The 16,948-nt window shown below is 42.7% G+C and overlaps 1 pseudogene; it reads right to left on the bottom strand.

The window, feature by feature from the left end:
- Nucleotides 1-1,888: 1,888 nt before the first annotated feature.
- Nucleotides 1,889-7,718, bottom strand: LOC110536818 (glutathione hydrolase 1 proenzyme-like; annotated as a pseudogene).
- Between the last annotated feature and the right edge of the window lie 9,230 nt (nt 7,719-16,948).

The following is a 16,948-nucleotide window of genomic DNA, read 5'->3' as shown; positions in this document are numbered from 1 at the left end:
GAACAAATTAAGATCCTACATCCTATATGTGCCCGAGTGTTTCATCAGGTTTAGCTAAATGATATTAAGAAAAATGCTTGAATAAAGCCTTAGTTAATCAACTTTCCAATACAGAATGTTCTCTGTCCAGGGCATTTCAAAGCTGTAAAATTGTTGCGGTAAAATAGTTGTTAAAAGCTTTGCCTCTGAGTTTTTGCCTCAGTTTTTTATCCTGCTTTCCAAACTTTAAGTACTTTGTTCCTTTCTAACTATACAGTAAGATATGTGGTATGACCCTGTCAGAAGTTACAGTATTATGAGGTCATGTCATGAGCTGTTGAAATCTGTTGATGGGAAATTGTTAGTCATATAGTATTGCTCGCTACCACATGTTTCCTACTGTAACATTTAGCCTTTTACAGTAGGTTAATTCATCCCCACATACACACTTTGACCATTGACCATAGTACATGTACTATGTCCAAAATGTGATGCCAATAGACAGGTTAAATATTTTCTAACAGACTTTGTCCCTTTTTGCTATATTTGTTTAAAGTGTATGGTCTGTTACGCATTCACTATACCCCTGAGTGGCACTGAGAATAGTTGCTTTACATATGCTTTCATGTTATGACATAATTTTCTAACATATTTTGTGGAATATAAATCAAGGTTTCATGTTTACTGTCCAAAAAAATGGATCAAGTGAATAGATTTTTGTGGAACAAAATGTTATGGAACACCTTACGAGATGAGCATCAATAAATATGTTTACATGTTCACTCGTGAGAACAATTAAACCCTGAACTAAGCCCTCTTTTACTCTTTGAAACAGATTACCTGTGTTTTCATTGTTGGTCAATGCTGATCAAATTGTTGTAGTCTTGTGAACGTTACATCCTTAAACTGTTCTATGGATATATATTGTAAATGATTGATCTTGAACCAAAAGCAACACAATTGATATATATATATATTAGGCAAACTGTGATGATTAATAATAACCTCAAAATAAAAGCACCAGTCATTCATTACCTTTCATATTCTGACCGATGAAAGACAAACATGAATATAGAGATGGCACTGTTAATTGGAATATGAAATATTGAGATGGTACAGACCGTAGCGATTAATAATCCAATTAAAACGATGTGGAGGACAACTGTGGATAATTAATTGCTCTTTCTTTATATCAGACTGAGGTATACTTGGTCATCAAAGACAGGATAAGAGAGGAGATGTTGGAGGGTAGTTTCTCTCCACTTTATGACACCAATGAGCGTAGAAAGGTGGACCTGGTTTACCAGAGTGGACGAAGGTTAAAGGGCATTACCGAGATGAGGAGAGGAATGTGTGTATGTTTCTGTTGGTTTGTAATATAGTCTGGAGGTGGTTTTCATCTGAATTGGATGCCTAATCAGCCAGCCTGTCTGTGGAAGCAGGGGTGTGTGTATGGGTCTCAGTTTGTGTAAACTGGGGTGTCTGTATGGGTCTGTTTGAGGGAGCAGGTAATGATGGTGGAAAAAAATCTGTACAGTTACATATCGCTATTTTTTTAGGACGATTTTATATTGATACTTTGATTCCAAGTATTGATTTGTAAAAAATGAGGTAGCTTTAGCTAGAGCTGGTTGGCTGTACCTGTTAATCTTACAGCCTGTTCTCCATCTTTTTAAATAGTGAGCTGACATGTTTTCAGCACTTTTTATTTCCATGACTGATTAAAACAAATTTTCTCATGGTGTCTTGTCTCTTGTTTGGAACATCAAATCGCAATAAAATCACAGTATCGAATCACAAATATATAATTGTGGGAATCGCATACATATATCGGCACCTAAGTATCGTGATATCGTATTGTGAGGTCCCTGGCAATTCCCAGTCCTAGTAGTGGCTTGTGTGGTTGGTCTCAGTACCCAGCGGCATAGCCCCACTTCCTGGGGTCAGATTCAGCATGAAGCCGGTCACCCTGGCGCACCACCGCCTGAACCACAGCACATGTGGCCGTCAGGAACTCTGTCTCATGGTTCTTCAAGGCCAGACCAGTCATCACCCTCTGTAAGGAAAGCATATAGAACACTGTGAAACTTCTATTCAAACAGACACCCTGCATCACTAGCATGATAACCAGCCACGGTGAGTGGGTGGCCAGGCAGAGGAACCACAGGAAGACTAAGTTCAGGCAGTTTAATTACTCTGGAATAAGTTTTTCATCTAATCCTCTGAGACAAACTCTGTCACATTATATAGCCATTGTACTGGGTACCAGCAGAGAGAGGAAGTCTGGAGGAGGACATCTATGGACAATATATCCAATAGACCCTGCATGAATGTGGAGCTGAAACAGAGCTTGGAAGAGGAGATTTATTTCTACACCCCAATAACTGGTCCCTCAGATAACCACCTTTTGTTTGTGCTGCTGCTGCCTGCTGCTATCTTAATTTGCATGGTCAAGAGAGCTATACATGTATGGTGCACACAGTAATAGGATGAGATACAGTGCCTTTCAAAAGTATTCATCCCCCTTGGCGTTTTTCCTATTTTGTTGCATTACAACCTGTAATTTAAATTGATTTTTTATTGGGATTTCATGTAAAGGACATACACAAAATAGTCCAAATTGGTGAAGTGAAATGAAAAAAAGAACATGTTTCAAAAAATTCTAAAAAAAATTAAAAACGGAAAAGTGGTGCGTGCACATGTATTCAACACCTTTGTTCTGAAGCCCCTAAATAAGATCTGGTGCAACCAATTATCTCCAGAAGTCACACAATCTGTTAAATAAAAGTCCACATAGGGGGGATTCTAAGTTTCACATGATCTCAGTATATATATACACACACACCTGTTCTGAAAGTCCCCAGAGTTTGCAACACCACTAAGCAAGGGGTTCCACCAAGCAAGCTGCACCATGAAGACCAAGGAGCTCTCCAAACATGTCAGGGACAATGTTGTGGAGAACTACAGATCAGGGTTGGGTTATAAAAAAATATCAGATACTTGGAACATCCCACGGAGCACCATTAAATCCATTATTAAAAAATGGAAAGAATATCTGTCCACAACAAACCTTCCAAGAGAGGGCCGCCCACCAAAACTCACAGACCAGGCAAGGAGGGCATTAATCAGAGAGGCAACAAAGAGGCCAAAGGAGCTGCAAAGCTCCACAGCAGAGATTGGAGTATCTGTCCATAGGACCACTTTAAGCCATACACTCCACTGAGCTGGACTTTACTGAAGAGTGTCCAGAAAAAAAGCCATTGCTTAATTAAAGAAAAAAATAAGTAAACACCAAAAGGAATGTGGGAGAATCCCCAAACATATGGAAGAAGGTACGCTGTCAGATGAGTCTAAAATGTAGCTTTTTGGCCATCAAGGAAAATGCCATGTCTGGCGCAAACCCAACACCTCTCATCACCTCGAGAATACCATCCCCACCGTGAAGCATGGTGGTGGCAGCATCATGTTATGGGGATGTTTTTCCTCGGCAGGGACTGGGAAACTGGTCAGAATTTAAGGAATGATGGATGGCGCTTGAGGGGCTGCCTCTCGTGCCTGTTGCGCTGCTGTGTACGCGGCGCCAACTCCATACGCCTGTATCCCTCCTCGCACTGTTCCAGTGAATCCCAGGCGGGCTCCGGCACTCTCCCTGGGTCGACCGACCACCTTTCTATTTTGTCCCAAGTTGTGACATAGTCCAGATCTCTCTGCTGCCTGATACCACGCTGCTTGGTCCGGTTGTGGTGGGGGATTCTGTACCGGCCGTTGTTGGTGGAAGAAGGTGAGGACCAAGGTGCAGCGTGGTATGTGTCCATATTTATTAGAATTAACACGGAAATAACCAAAATAACAAAGAGAAACGACCGAAAACCGTTCTGACTGGTGCAGACACACAACAGACAACAGAAAATAATCACCCATGAAACGCAATAGAAAACAGGCTACCTAAATATGGTTCTCAATCAGGGACAACGATAGACAGCTGCCTCTGATTGAGAACCATACCAGGCCAAACACAGAAATAGCAAATCATAGAAAAACTAACATAAACAACCCACCCAACTCACGCCCTGACCATACTAAACCAAAGACATAATAAATTACATAATGAATCTGTGGTATGACTTAAAGATTGCTGTACACCAGCGGAACTCATCCAACTTGAAGGAGCTGGAGCAGTTTTGCCTTGAAGAAGAGACAACAATTCTAGTGGCTAGATGTGCCAAGCTTATAGAGACATACCCCAAGAGACTTGCAGCTGTAATTGCTGCAAAATGTGGCTCTACAAAGTATTGACTTTGGGGGGGTGAATAGTTATGCAAGCTCAAGTTCTGTTTTTTTGTCTTATTTGTTGTTTGTTTCACAATAAAAAAATATTTAGCATCTTCAAAGTGGTAGCCATGTTGTGTAAATCAAATGATACAACCCCCCAAAAATCCATTTTAATTCCAGGTTGTAAGGCAACAAAATAGGAAAAATGCCAAGGGGGTGAATACTTTCGTAAGCCACTGTAAACCAGCGCTGCTATAATGTAAATTAACAGCATACTTTTCTTATGTGAACAGTGCTAAAGCAGCATCAGGCCTGCAAAGCAGAGCGCCTCAGGTGTGATGGCTCGGAAAACAATTATCTTCGGTCCTGATACACTTATAATGTAGCATAGGCTGTCCAAATGTGACCCACAGTTTGATATTGAATACAACTCTGTGGCATCAGTGGGAAGGCTTACCATCCAGGATGTTGAGTATGATGGACAGGACAGGGCCACTGGCGGGGGCGTTGGGTACAAACATGGTGTACCCCCCCCACAGTAGCATTGAGAGGATTCTCATCCAAAAAAGGCTTGTAATTTCTTTAGGTCATCCAGTGTGATGATACCATCTGAAACACATACACATAAACACATTCTGTAGCACGTACAGCCAGCAGACCCTGAATGAAATTATATCAAAATTGCAGTTTGTTCATATTTGGTAGATATAAGGGCGAAACCAACTTGAAGCCTGAATGTCCTTCACAAGGTTCTCTGCCAGCGGCCATTCGTAAAAAGCATTAGGTCCCTCATTTGCTATTATTTCTTAGGTGTCAGCGAGTTTAGTAAAGGTGATGATGTCATTTTCCTTAAGGATGCCACCGTTTTTGTCACAAAATACCTCACTGAAAGAGAGACCAAAAACAGAGATGTCATGTCAAAGACAACAGACAAACATATGACCCTCTGAACAGTAACTCAGATCGTCACTCCATATTACCCCTCCCTTGTAGGCATTCTCACCATAAAGCTGTGTCACAGATGATGGTTTCCCTGTTCTTGGAAATAGCGGTGGCCAATGCCCTGCCCAAAGGAAAGTCTTTCCGTGCCAACTGGATTGCAGGCTGGAAAAGCTCTCTCCATGGCGATTCCATGGCAATTTTCCATGGCGATCGTGTGCCATCTCATACCCACGGATCTCCCCTGGTATGGCGATGGACAACCCTCCTGCCAAACATTATTAATGTAATGTAATGTAACAGATTGTGAAAGGATATATTGGAAGATGATAGGTTGGAGTGCAGATTTTGATCTTCTCTAATGTACTACTCTTCATTCCTGTTCCCAAGAACTCTAAGGGTACCTGCCACAATGACTATCGCCTTGTAGCACATCTGTAATCATGAAGTGCTTTGAAAGGCTGGTTATGGCACACAGCAACTCCATCATCCCAGACACCCTAGACCCACTCCAATTTGCATACCACCCCAACAGATCCATAGACAATGCAATCTCAATTGCACTCCACACTGCCCTCACCCACCTACAGTAGATAAAAGGAATACCTATGTGAGAATGCTGTTCATTGACTACAGCTCCGTGTTCAGCACCATAGTCCCCTCCAAGCTCATCACCAAGCTCGGGACCCTGGGACTGAACACCTCCCACTGCAACTGGATCCTGGACTTCCTGAGGGTAGGAAACAAAACCTCCGCCATGCTGACCCTCAACACGAGAGCCCCACAGGGGTGTGTGCTTAGACCCCTCCTGTACTCCCTGTTCACCCACGACTGCGTAGCCAACCACGAATCCAACACAATCAGTGCTAGTGAGCATTTCTCCTTTGCCAAGATAATCCATCCACCTGACAGGTGTGGCATATCAAGACGCTGATTAAACAGTGTGGTCATTACACATGTACACCTTGTGCTGGGGACAATAAAAGGGCCCTATAAAATGTGCAGTTGTGACACAACACAATGCCACAGATGTCTCAAGTTTTGAGGGAGCATGCAATTTGCTTGTGGATTGCAGGAATGTCCACCAGAGCTGTTGCCAGAGAATTTAATGTTTATTTCTCTACCATAAGCTGCATCCAATGTCGTTTTAGAGAATTTGGCAGTAGATCCAAGCGGCCTCACAACTGTAGACCATGTGTAACCACGCCAGCCCAGGACCTCCACATCTGGCTTCTTCACCTGTGGGAGCGTCTGAGGGGGGATGGGGGCGGGCTGAGGATAAAGCCCTTTGGTGGGAAAAAATCTTATTCTGATTGGCTGAGCCTATGCCCTCCCAGGCCCACCCATGGCTGCAACCCTGACCAGTCATGTGAAATCCATATATTAGGGCCTAATTAATTGATTTCAATTGACTGATTTTCATATATGAACTGGACCTCAGTAAAGTCTTTGAAATTGTTGCATGTTGCGTTTTTATTGGATGTGACAATAAAACTGAGTGTCTTTTGACTCTATTGCAAGGCCATCTTTCATTGTAAATGTGCAACTTTCATATTTTTGTTAGGTAACTGATAAAATATTACCCTTCTTGGCTAACTGGGTGCTATTCCCAAACATGTCCTCTGTTGCGTTGGCGGGAGCCGTCTCTCTGGAATCAATGGTCTCTACCTTTCCTGTGAAGGAAGACAGAATCATTACATCACACCAAGTTACAATGGAGTGAGCTATTACATTTCCTGTTTTTAGTTCAGTTGTGCCAGTCAATGTTTGATTTGTTGACATCATTAAAGATACAGTTGGTATAGGTTTAAGTCAAGGATTAGGGCTCAGACTCTACCAGTTGTGGCATTATACTGTAGATGGTGAAGAAGAGACCTCCTCCAATGCCCATGCTGTGGGCATTCACCAGCACAACACGCAGCAAGGCAGCAATAGATGCATCCACTGCAGAGCCCCCTTTCTGCAACGTGTCTCTGAGATTTATATTGGACACACAAACACACAGACAAAAGTTTATATTCAGTGGCCCTGATTTGCATACACAAGCGCTAGTTTGTGAAGAAACAGCAGGCAGTTTACACAGACAGAATGAATTATGATGACAAAATCATAAGGATTTGTGATGATGGATGAATATACATACACTCAGAAGAAGGAGCATATTTTTATGTTCAGACAAAGAAACATTTGAGCCTGGTATCTGCTATTTAAAGGCCTGCTTGAGACAGCGTGTTTTGAAACAGGGATCTTTGTATTGTATCTGAATGTCTACAACAACATTTCAATTAGTAATTTCAACGGTGTGCAAACGTTTGAGACTAGTACTGTATGTACATGTATAGTATGTTTGTGTTTGAAAGAGAATTTTAACCTGCCGGTTTCTGAGCATCGGCCACCACGGCAGCCCTTGAGTAGGAATGGCCATTCGAAGACGTCCTGCACCCCAAACCAAAGAAAACTCCCACAAAAGTGCTCACGGCTGCCACCAGCAGCACCACCAGACCCACCACTATGGACTTATGGACCATCTTTCTATCAGGGAAACACAGGACATCATAGTAGAGTCAATCTCAATTGAAGAGAGTTAGACAAGTATAAACACACAGAAACACCCCCACACAAATGTACCTTCAAAATAGAAAAACAGCAAAGACGATTTTTTCAAACATGTGTATCACAATTATAAAATGTGAGTTGTGGCTAAGTTCTAACATTCTTTTCAGATATAAAACCAGGCCATTACAGCTCACCTCATTCAACAGTGTGTCCTCCTAACCTTATCTAGAGAGTAAACTCGATAGTAATCCTTTTGGTATTTCAACCCAATAAGATACAGTTACCTCCTAACTAGTTTATTTTGTTGAAATCTGAGACTGTGTTTACACAAGCAGCCCAACTCTGATTTCTGTGCCCATTTATTGGCAAAAGATCTGATCTGGGTCAGAAGACCAATTACTGGTGAAAGCTTTTGTCTGCCATTGTAAACGTACTGTCACAGCTGGCTGAAGGACTGGACCAAGGTGCAGCATGGTAAGCGTACATTTGAACTTTATTTAAAAAATGACGATGACAAAACGAAGAACAAAAAAACAACCATGAAGCTTTGGGCTATGTGCCCTGAACAACTACAAAGTTTACTCCATGTGTAACTCTGTGTTGTCTGCTCATACTGCTATGCTTTATCTTGGCCAGGTCGCAGTTGCAAATGAGAACTTGTTCTCAACTAGCCTACCTGGTTAAATAAAGGTGAAATAAAAAAATAAAAATAAAAAAGTTAACTTCCCACAAAACAGGTGGGGGAATAGGGTACCTAAGTGTGGTTCTCAATCAGAGACAATGATAGACAGCTGTCCCTGATTGAGAACCATACCAGGGCAAGACATAGAAATACTAAACATAAACATAGAAATACTAAGCTCCAGACAGGCGGGCGGCTCTGGTGAGTGGGGCTGCCACCGGAGGCCTGGTGCGTAGTGGAGGCACCGGATACACAGGGCCATGGAGGCGCACTGGCGGTCTCGAGCGCAGAGCTGGCCCCACCCGTTCTGGATGGATGCCAGCTTCCCCCTGGCAAATGCAAGACGTTGGCACCGAGCATACCGGCCTGTGAATACTCCGCCTCGGTACCGTGCGCATCACCCCATAGCACGGGGCCTGACCAGTCCCATGCTCGCCACGGTAAGCACGGGGAGTTGGCTCAGGTCTGCTTCCTGACTCTGCCAACTCCCCGTGTGCCCCCCCAAAAAATTGTTTTGGGGCTGCCTCTCGGGCTTCCTTGCCAGCCGTGTGCCCACGTACCGCTGGTTCCTCTCTCCGGCTGCTTCTGCTCTCCTAGCTGCCTCCACCTGTTCCCATGGAAGGCGATCCCTTCCCGCCAGGATCTCCTCCCATGTGTAGACTCCCTTGCCGTCCAGAACGTCCTCCCATGTCCAGGAGTCCACCTTACCATGCTGCTTGGTCCATTGGTGGTGGGAAGTTATGTCACGGCTGGCTGAAGGACTGGACCAAGGTGCAGCATTGTAAGCGTACATTTTAACTTTATTTAAAAAATGACGCCGACAAAACGAAGACACCTCCAAATGAAAAAGTTTGGAGAAGGCCTAACCACACCCAGTAATGTTGAGGAATCTACAACATCAGTAGCACTGTTCGGACTTATTCCATAAGTCTAAATATTAAAGCTATGCGTAGAGACATGCATAGGCCTATGAATAATACAATGGCGATTACATTTGTGTTGTGTGACAGAACTGCACATTTTAGAGTGGACTTTATTGTCCCAAGCACAAGGTGCACCTGTATAAAGATAATGCTGTTTAATCAGCTTCTTGATATGGCACACCTGTCAAATGGATAGATTATCTTGGCAAAGGAGAAATGCTCACTAACAGGGATGTAAACAAATTTGAGCACAAAATTAGAGAGAAACAAGCTTTTTGTGCGTATGGAAATTTTCAGGGATCTTTTATTTCAGCTCATGAAACATAGGACCAACATTTTACATGTTGCGTTTATATTTCTGTTCAGTGTTGATAAAAATAAATAATGGTTTTGTCCTGTGCCCATTCCCAAAGGAATTTAATTTGGTTTCTCTATGTGTTTAAAGAACATTGGTCCGCAGCACTTTTGAATTGAGATTGTGTGTCACATTCATCACTAAATCCCAGCACATGACAAAAGACGATAACCTTCCTCTGTGAAGCTCATCCTGCCTGATGCCAACAAAATTAAACCAACAACACAATAGAATGGAATCAGATAATACCTCCTCCCTTCAGTGCTATGTATTTACTGCCATGCAAATTCCTTAGCCTGTCAAAACAGTGTTCCATGCATGTAACATCTCTGGACACTTCATTTAGCTTATGCAGCACAGGTACATTTGATGAAAATACACAAACCATTCAGACTGAATTATTCCCTGTCCTCACACTTAATAGGATTTTTTTTTTTTAGCTATCGATCACCTAACTAGTAAAATATCAGATCTTCCTCTTACCTTGGTGTCTCTCAGGCCTCTGGAACAGACTGGTTGGCAGTGGGTTTGTCACGGTCCTCTCAGTAAGTTGAGCAGTACATAGCACCATCTAGGCAATAGCTCTCAATGTGTAACTATTACAATGATGTTCAACTTTAACCTACACCTCCATAAAAGCACCTGATTGGTGTTACTCTGGAAAAAGCAGACAGGAACAGAAGTAGGTAGCCTAGCGGTTAAGAGCGTTGGCCCAGAAACTGAAAAGTCGCTGGTTTGAATCCCTGAGTCGACTAGGTGAACCATCTGTCTCTATGCCCTTCAGCAAGGCACTTAATTAACCCTAACTGCTCCTGTAAGTATCTCTGGATAAGAGTGTCTACAAAAATGTAGGAACAGAGGAGCACATTCAGAAAACATTAACATAAAACCCACCTCTCTTATGAGGGAAATAATTGACAACCTAACACCAATATAAAACCTTCTATGATGTTATTTTGTTGCACCAGAGACTGGATGTCTAAACAATGGAATAAATTATCTCTTTATTAACAAATAGACTGCTATTGTAGTATTAACCACATCAAACAACATGGTTGTTGGAGATGATTTCAAAGAGGTGAACAGACATGACTCCAGGGTAGAAAACCACAGGGGCGTAACTTTGCTTTTAGAAGTTGGGGAGACATCAATTTTTGTATTTTTCCAATCAGATAAACACTCCAAACAGCCTACCCGACCTCTCAGAGAAGTCTACATGGTCCTAAAGCACACCGTTGCCTCGTTTTGTATCACATTGCAATTATAAAACTGGGGGGGACAAAAATGCAATTTCAGAATGTCCTCAGTGAAAGTTGTACACCTGTAAAACCATGCTAGATGAGGGAAATGGGTCAGTTGTACAGCTGAATGCCTTCAACTGAAATGTGTCTTCCACATTTAACCCAACCCCCTCTGAATCAGAAGGGTGCAAGGGCTGTCTTAATCGACATCCACGGCACCCGGGGAATAGTTGGTCAACTGCCTTGCTCAGGGGCAGTACGACATATTTTGACCTTGTCAGGTCGGGGATTCGATCCAGCAAGCCCAATGCTCTAACCACCAGGCTACCTGCCACCCCTTCAACATCTTGATGCACATAATCAATGCAGCATTCTAACACCCGAAAAGGTAGTGGCACATTATTTGTAAAAGGGGTCAATTCGAAGTGAAGGCAGTCAATTCAGGAAGTAGACTTAAATAACAATAATAGAAACAAAATAATGCATATATTTCCAATGACTTCTCAATAAACTGAGGTGTAGAAGCTTTTTTTAAATTGATTTTTTATAAAATCACTTCCTGAACTGACTGCCTTCAATTTGAATTGGCCCCAGCCATGATTTGTAGTAGATCTATATTCTCTGCTAGGAACATCACATATGGATTGGTTTGACTTTTTTCAAATGTAATGTTTAACTTCAAAGTGTGCAACAATGGTTGAAATGGTATACATTTTTACCACACCTATATTGCTGAGGTTTATAAATATACATATTTTTTATTCTAGAATGACAAAACATCACCTCGTTTCACACCAGACTTTCAGTAGGCTATTTCTTGACAATACAGCAACTCTATAACGTATTTTATCCTTTGGTTTATCTTTCCTATTACATTGTATAATAATAGTGAAGACATCAAACCTATGAAATAACACATATGGAATCATATAGTAACCAAAAGTGCTAAACAAATCAAAATATGTTTTATATTTGAGATTCTTCAAATAGCCACCCTTTGCCTTGATGACAGCTTTGCACACTCTTGGCATTCTCTCAACCAGCTTCATGAGGTAATCACCTGAAATACATTTCAATTAACAGGTGTGCATTCTTCAAAAGTTAATTTGTGGAATTTCTTCCTTCTTAATGCGTTTGAGCCAATCAGTTGTGTTGTGACAAGGTGGGGGTGGTATACAGAAAATAGTTTGGTAAAAGACCAAGTTAATATTATGGCAAGAACAGCTCAAATAAGCAAAGAGAAACGACAGTCCATCATTACTTTAAGACATGAAGGTCAGTCAATACGGAAAATTTCAAGAACTTTTAAAGTTTCTTCAAGTGCAGTTGCAAAAACCATCAAGTGCTGTGATGAAACTGCATCTCTTGAGGACCGCCACAGGAAAGGAAGACCCAGAGTTGTGTCTGCTGCAGAGGATAAGATCATTAGTTACCAGCCTCAGAAATTGCAGCCCAAATATATGCTTCACCTAGTTCAAGTAACATACACATCCCAACATCAACTGTTTAGAAGAGACTGTGTAAATCAGGACTTCATGGTCGAATTGCTGCACAGAAACCACCACTAAAGGACACCGATAAGAAGAAGAGACTTGCTTGGGCTAAAAAACATGAGCAAGACCGGTGGAAATCTGTCCTTTGGTCAGGAGTCCAAATTTGAGATTTTTGGTTCCAACCATCGTGTCTCTGTGAGATGCGGTGTGGGTGAACGGATGATCTCAGCATGTGTGGTTCCCACCGTAAAGCATGGAGGAGGAGGTGTTATGGTGTGGGGTTGCTTTGCTGGTGACACTGTCTGTGATTTATTTTGAATTCAAGGCACACTTAACCAGCATGTATACCACAGCATTCTGCAGCGATACACCATCTCATCTGGTTTGGGCTTAGTGGGACTATCATTTGTTTTTCAACAGGACAATGACCCAACACACCTCCATGCTGTGTAAGGGCTATTTGACTAAGAAGGAGAGTGATTGAGTGCTGCATCAGATGACCTGGCCTCCAAATTGAGATGGTTTGGGATGAATTGGACAGCAGAGTGAAGGAAAAGCAGCCAACAAGTGCTCAGCGTATGTGGGAACTCCTTCAAGACTGTTGGAAAAGTATTCCAGGTGAAACTGGTTGAGAGAATGCCAGGAGTGTGCAAAGCTGTCATCAAGGCAAAGGGTGGCTATTTGAAGAATCTCAAATATAAAACATATTTTGATTTGTTTAACACTTTTTTGGTTACAACATGATTCCATATGTGTTATTTCATAGTTTTGATGTCTTTACTATTATTCTACAATGTAGAAAATAGTAAAAATAAAGAAGAACCCTTGAATGAGTAGGTGTTCTAAACCTTTTGACCGGTAGTGTATATTATTTTAGTATAGAATACTCTGTAATACTCTGATGGCTAAATGTGAGAGAGAAAGAGAGTCCAAAAAATAAATGTATCAAATGAAAACATTAATGAATCCATATTTTCTACATCAATTGTGATATGATCAAATCAATGCGCTGAATACAACAGGTGTAGTAGACCTTACAGTGAAATACTTACTTACATACCCTTAACCAACAATGCAGTTTAAAAAATAAGTGTTAAGTAAAAAATAGATAAGTAAAACATTGAAACTAAAAGTTACAAATAATTTAATAGCAGCAGTAAAATAACAATAGCAAGGCAATATACAGGGGGTACAGGTATAGAGTCAATGTCAAGGTTTAGTCAAGGTAATTGAGGTAATATGTGACTCCACCTGGATTTGGTCTTATGTAGCAACATTTTAAATTGGGTTTTTTACATTGGTAAAACAGAGACTCAGAGCTACAAAATGGTATATCATACACTGCATTTTTGAGGAACAATGGGAAAGTAATTCTGCTTTGAAAGTTGATTCACTTGTAAACTCACTTTTGAGTAAATGGCATTTTAGTGTTTCAGTGAGAGAGATCTTCTTTGTCTACACCCATTCAGCATTGTTCACACCCTCTTAAGCTTTAGCCCCACCCATCTTGTTGCATTCAGAGCGCACGCTTGACGCTCTGGCCGATGACTTGTTTACCTCTGGATAACATGAAAACAGCCTAACCAGCTCTGATGGCAACAATTTCATTATGCTTTTTTGCTGATGTTTATTGACACCGACCATATTCAATGGGTGTTGGACACTTTCGCCTAAGACATGTAGCTAGCTAGCTACCTAGGTAAACAATTAACCTAGCTAGGTAAACAACATGTACGATCACACACATCACGTCACCTAAAGTTAGCTAGTTAAACAACAATGAACAGAGCCAAATCATGTCATTACTACCCCTGCATGAATAATAATGACAATAATAATAATAATGATGTCATACACACAACGTTCTCTAGGGATCCAGCCAGCTAACAGTACACTTTAGCTTAAGACATGTACCTAGCTAGCTAGGTAAACAATTAACCTAGCTAGGTAAACAACATGTAAGATCACACACATCATGTCACAACGTTAGCTAACATGATATTGAGTACAGTATATTCATATGAGATGAGTAATGTAGGGTATGTAAACATTATATTAACTGGCATTGTTTAAAGTGGCTAGTGATACATTTTTACATCAATTCCCATCAATTTCCAGTATTAAAGTGGCTGGAGTTGAGTCAGTATGTTGGCAGCAGCCACTCAATGTTAGTGGTGGCTGTTTAACAGTCTGATGGCCTTGAGATAGAAGCTGTTTTTCAGTCTCTCGGTCCCTGCTTTGATGCACCTGTACTGACCTCGCCTTCTGGATGATAGCGGGGTGAACAGGCAGTGGCTCGGGTGGTTGTTGTCCTTGATGATCTTTATGGCCTTCCTGTGACATCGGGTGGTGTAGGTGTCCTGGAGGGCAGGTAGTTTGTCCCCGGTGACGCGTTGTGCAGACCTCACTACCCTCTGGAGAGCCTTACAGTTGTGGGCGGAGCAGTTGCCGTACCAGGCGGTGATACAGCCCGACAGGATGCTCTCGATCGTGCATCTGTAGAAGTTTGTGAGTGCTTTTGGTGACAAGCCGAATTTCTTCAGCCTCCTGAGGCTGCTGTGCCTTCTTCACAACGCGGTCTGTGTGGGTGGACCAATTCAGTTTTCCCGTGATGTGTACGCCGAGGAATTTAAAACGTACTACCCTCTCCACTACTGTCCCGTCGATGTGGATAGGGGGGTGCTCCCGCTGCTGTTTCCTGAAGTCCACAATCATCTCCTTTGTTTTGTTGACGTTGAGTGTGAGGTTATTTTCCTGACACACTCCGAGGGCCCTCACCTCCTCCCTGTAGGCCATCTCGTCGTTGTTGGTAATCAAGCCTACCACTGTAGTGTCGTCCGCAAACTTGATGATTGAGTTGGAGGCGTGCATTGCCACGCAGTCTAGGGTGAACAGGGAGTACAGGAGAGGGCTCAGAACGCACCCTTGTGGGGCCCCAGTGTTGAGGATCAGCGGGGTGGAGATGTTGTTACCTACCCTCACCACCTGGGGGTGGCCCGTCAGGAAGTCCAGTACCCAGTTGCACAGGGCGGGGTCGAGACCCAGGGTCTCGAGCTTGATGACGAGTTTGGAGGGTACTATGGTGTTAAATGCTGAGCTGTAGTCGATGAACAGCATTCTCACATAGGTATTCCTCTTGTCCAGATGGGTTAGGGCAGTGTGCAGTGTGGGTGCGATTGCATCGTCTGTGGACCTATTGGGGCGGTACGCAAATTGGAGTGGGTCTAGGATGTCAGGTAGGGTGGAGGTTATATGGTCCTTGACTAGTCTCTCAAAGCACTTCATGATGATGGAAGTGAGTGCTACGGTAGTCGTTTAGCTCAGTTACCTTAGCTTTCTTGGGAACAGGAACAAAGGTGGCCCTCTTGAAGCATGTGGGAACAGCAGACTGGGATAAGGATTGATTGAATATGTCTGTAAACACACCAGCCAGCTGGTCTGCGCATGCTCTGAGGACGCGGCTGGGTATGCCGTCTGGGCCCGCAGCCTTGCGAGGGTTAACAAGTTTAAATGTTTTACTCACATTGGCTGCAGTGAAGGAGAGTATGCAGGTTTTGGTAGCTGGCCATGTCAGTGGCACTGTATTGTCCTCAAAGCGGGCAAAAAAGTTATTTAGTCTGTTTGGGAGCAAGACATCCTGGTCCGTGACGGGGCTGGTTTTTCTTTTTGTAATCCGTGATTGACTGTAGACCCTGCCACATACATATTGTGTCTTAGCCTTTGAATTGCGACTACTTTGTCTCTATACTGACGCTTAGCTTGTTTGATTGCCTTGCGGAGGGAATAGCTACACTGTTTGTATTCGGTCATGTTTCCGGTCACCTTGCCCTGGTTAAAAGCAGTGGTTCGCAGTTTTCAATCCACGGTTTCTGGTTTGGGAATGTTTTAATCGTTGCTGTGGGTATAACATCGTCAATGCACTTTCTAATGAACTCGCTCACTGAATCAGCTTATTCGTCAATGTTGTTTTTGGAAGTAGTGCGGAACAAATCCCAATCCACGTGATCAAAGCATGGAGCGTGGAATCAGATTGGTCGGACCAGCGTTGAGCAGACCTGAGCGTGGGAGCTTCTTGTTTTAGTCTCTGTCTGTAGGCTGGAAGCAACAAAGTGGAGTCCTGGTCAGCTTTTCCGAAAGGAGGGCGGGGGAGGGCCTTATATGCATCGCGGAAGAATAACAAGGATCCAGGGTTTTACCAGCCCTGGTTGCGCAATCGATATGCTGATAGAATTGTGATATATTCCCCCCAAGCAGACACATCGATGTTAGCAGCAATCAATAGGATAGAATGATGGTAAGACTTGCTAAATGGAGGGCGAAGGAGAGCTTTGTAAGCATCTCTGTGTGTGGAGTAAAGGTGGTCTAGAGTTTTTTCCCCCTCTGGTTGCACATTTAACAGGCTGGTAGAAATTAGGTAAAACGGATTTAAGTTTCCCTGCATTAAAGTCCCCGGACACTAGGAGCTCCACCTCTGGGTGAGCGGTTTCCTGTTTTCTTATGGCGCATAA

This window comes from Oncorhynchus mykiss, chromosome 12, assembly GCF_057628025.1.
Source record: "Oncorhynchus mykiss isolate SJ-2025 chromosome 12, ASM5762802v1, whole genome shotgun sequence".
Lineage (NCBI taxonomy): Eukaryota > Metazoa > Chordata > Actinopteri > Salmoniformes > Salmonidae > Oncorhynchus > Oncorhynchus mykiss.
Note: the sequence above shows the minus strand (reverse complement) of the source record. Positions and strands in the feature narration are given on the sequence as shown.